This window comes from Aquarana catesbeiana, linkage group LG12, assembly GCF_042186555.1.
Source record: "Aquarana catesbeiana isolate 2022-GZ linkage group LG12, ASM4218655v1, whole genome shotgun sequence".
Lineage (NCBI taxonomy): Eukaryota > Metazoa > Chordata > Amphibia > Anura > Ranidae > Aquarana > Aquarana catesbeiana.
The window spans coordinates 23,489,073-23,493,142 of record NC_133335.1 but is presented as its reverse complement, the minus strand read 5'-3'; positions in this window follow the sequence as shown (position 1 = coordinate 23,493,142).

The following is a 4,070-nucleotide window of genomic DNA, read 5'->3' as shown; positions in this document are numbered from 1 at the left end:
GGGCGCGGCCGGCTGCTCCCCAGCGCGAGGGATGCCGGGAGGTGGAGTTTGTACAGGAGGGCAGAGGACATCGGGCAGCGGACAAAGAACTACAAATCCCAGAGTGCATCGCGGCCCTATTCACCGCTATAAAAGCGGAGATTTGGAGGGGGAGCGTCGCTGCTGCCATGGCAACACTGCAGAACATTCCACCCGCTGCAGAACATTCCACCCCATTGTAGAGAATTCCATCTTCCACATACAAATACAACACCAAGCAATCAATCCGTGTAAGGAAACCCTGCAGAGCATTTCACCATTCTGCAGAGCATTCCACCCATCCCATGATACACTGCAGAGCATTCCACCCATCCCATAATACACTGCAGAGCATTCCACCCATCTCATGATAAACTGCAGAGCATTCCACCCATAATACACTGCAGAGCATTTCACCCATCCCATGATACACTGCAGAGCATTCCACCCATAATACACTGCAGAGCATTCCACCCATCTCATGATAAACTGCAGAGCATTCCACCCATCCCATAATACACTGCAGAGCATTTCACCCATCCCATGATACACTGCAGAGCATTCCATCAATCCCATGATACACTGCAGAGCATTTCATCCATCTCATGATACACTGCAGAGCATTCCATCCATAATACACTGCAGAGCATTCCACCCATCTCATGATACACTGCAGAGCATTCCACCCATGATACACAGCAGAGCATTCCATCATTCTCATGATACACTGCAGAGCATTCCACCCATCCCATGATACACTGCAGAGCATTCCACCCGTCATTTTCTGGCTGTCACGCTGATATTCTGCCTCCAATACTTTCTGATTTACTGACCCGGAACAGGTATACAGATGAGGAAAGTCCCCTCCCCCCTCATCTGCTGGTTCTGGTCAGTGACTCCGGGGAGGACCGACACTCCATGACTCAGAGTTATGACAGGTGTTTGGCATTCGCAAGCCGGAGCCGGAACTTGTTATGGGATCCGGGATTAGAGTAATAGGACAATAGCACATTGGCCCCGGACTTTACACAGAGGAACACTGACACTTGGGTTCCCAGAACAACGACACACTGACACTTGGGGGTCCAGAACAATGACACACTGACACTTGGGGGTCCAGAACAATGACACACTGACACTTGGGGGTCCAGAACAATGACACACTAACACCTGGGGGTCACAGAACAATGGCACACTAACACTTGGGGGTCCAGAACAAAGACACACTGACACTTGGGGGTCACAGAACAATGACACACTGACACTTGGGGGTCCAGAACAATGACACACTGACACTCGTGGGTCCAGAACAATGACACACTGACACTCGGGGCCCCAGAACAATGACACACTGACACTCGGGGGTCCAGAACAATGACACACTGACACTTGGGGTCCAGAACAAAGACACACTGACACTTGGGGGTCCAGAACAATGACACACTGACACTTGGGGGTCCAGAACAATGACACACTGACACTCGTGGGTCCAGAACAATGACACACTGACACTCGGGGCCCCAGAACAATGACACACTGACACTCGGGGGTCCAGAACAATGACGCACTGACACTTGGGGGTCCAGAACAATGACATACTAACACTTGGGGGTCCAGAACAATGACACACTGACACTTGTGGTCCAGAACAAAGACACACTGACACTTGGGGGCCCCAGAACAATGACACACTGACACCTGGGGGTCTCAGAACAATGACACACTAACACTTGGGGGTCCAGAACAATGACACACTGACACTTGGGGGTCCAGAACAATGACACACTGACACTTGGGGTCCAGAACAAAGACACACTGACACTTGGGGGCCCCAGAACAATGACACACTGACACCTGGGGGTCTCAGAACAATGACACACTAACACTTGGGGGTCCAGAACAATGACACACTGACACTCGGGGGTCCAGAACAATGACACACTGACACTCGGGGGTCCAGAACAATGACACACAGACACTCGGGGGTCCCAGAACAATGACACACTGACACCTGGGGGTCTTAGAACAATGACACACTTGATCTTTAAAGAGGAAGTAAATCCTGATGGGTTTTACTTCCTCTTTTGCTCCCTGCAAAGCCTGCAAATTAAAAGCATAATGGGCTAGCATCGCATACTAGCCCATTATTTGACACTTACCTGCAAACGAATCCATCGCTGTCCCCTGTGCAGGCTGCGTCCATCTTCTCCCCTCTTCCTTCCAGGGGCCACAGACTCAGGCTCTGTGACTGGCCCGGAGCCGCGTGACGTCACTCTTGCGCGTGCGTGCAGGAGCCGTCAGTAACGGCACACGCTGGGGGAAGAAACGGCACACGTTGCGCCGTTTCTTCACAGCGCATGCACCGATTACATCATCGGCGCACTACAAGTGAAATATCTCCTAAACGGCGCACGTTTAGGAGATATTTCCACTACCTATAGGTAAGCGTTATTCTAGGCTTACCTATAGTTAAAAGTCACAAGGGAGGGTTTACAACCACTTGAAACATGGCAAAGTATTTAATAGAACATAATGGTGCTGGCTCAACAGTACCCCCTGGTGGTCAGTAAGGCTTTATTTGACTGTGCAGGTAAGGGCTATGTTCATATTTCAAATGTGGTGGACAATGTATTAATTCCTTATATGTTAATATCTACAGTCCTTATGGACCAATTTTGCTCTGGAGAATGTATGTCTTTTATTTTGTGTTTAATAAAAACCTTTTTGTTTGAGAAAAAAAAAAGTATTTAATAGAAGCCGATTTTTCTTTTAATCAAACTACTGTATGTTTTTCATGCTTTTCCATCCAGTGTCTCTATGTGCTTCTATCACATCTTCGCCTGTCTATAGTGAGCCTCACCGAAGCAGAGAAGCTTGTATTCACTTCACATGTTCCTATGCCCAACATAAGAATGTACCACATCCCATCAATACTGTAGTATAGGAATCACGGGGGTAAAGAGGGGATACAGAACTTCATTGTGGAGGGTTCCTTTAGATTGTCTATGATTTTAAAGGGTGCCTCGACTGAAAAAAGGTTGGTAAACGCTGCTTTAGGGTACCAAGTAGCAGAAGGGATTAACAAGAAATATAATAAAAATACAATATTTTATTTGATAATCTAACAGTAAAAAGCGATATAACTTGTACAACCATTAGAGATTATTCATAAAAACATATAAGGATAGTCCACTATACAATGATGGAACCATGTAGGATTTTTGTTCTCACACCAGAGATACATGAGAGAACATAAACGCGTTTCAACTTGTACGTAACGCGTGTCTTCCTCAGGGGTTTTTTTTTTTGTTCTCTATGATGACCTCTGCAACATATTCACATTTCAGTATACATCATAACAATGATCATAAGCAAACAAAAAAAGATCCCTCAAAGGGTACATAATTAAACATATATAAACTCACATCCAATATTGAACATCAAACAAACAAAAGAAAGCAAAGAGGCTGAGGGTCTCCAGGGGGCACTCTTCAAAATACTGTATGTTTTATTATGTACCCTTTGAGAGATATTTTATTGTTTGCTTATGAACATTGTTATAATGTATACTGATATGTGAATATGTTACAGAGGTCATCATAGAGAACAAATAAACCCTGAGGAAGGCACGGGTTACTTACAAGTTCAAACGCGTTGGGATCCTCATGTGTATCTCTAGTGTGAGAACAAAAATCCTACATGGTTCTATCATTGTATAGTGGACTATCCTTATATGTTTTGATGAAAAATCCCTAATGGTTGTACAAGTTATATACAGGTAGCTTTAATAGCTTTTTACTGTTAGATTATCAAATAAACAAATGTTTTTTTATTACATTTCTTATTAATCCCTTCTGTTACTTGGTACCCTAAAGCAGTATTTCTAAACCTTTTTTCAGTCAAGGCACCCTTTAAAATTATAGACAATCTAAAGGCACCCTCGAAAACTATGGACAGTCTCAAGGCACCCTCGAAAACTATGGACAGTCTCAAGGCACCCTCTAAAATTATGGACAATCTCAAGGCACCCGCTAAAATTATGGACAGTTTCA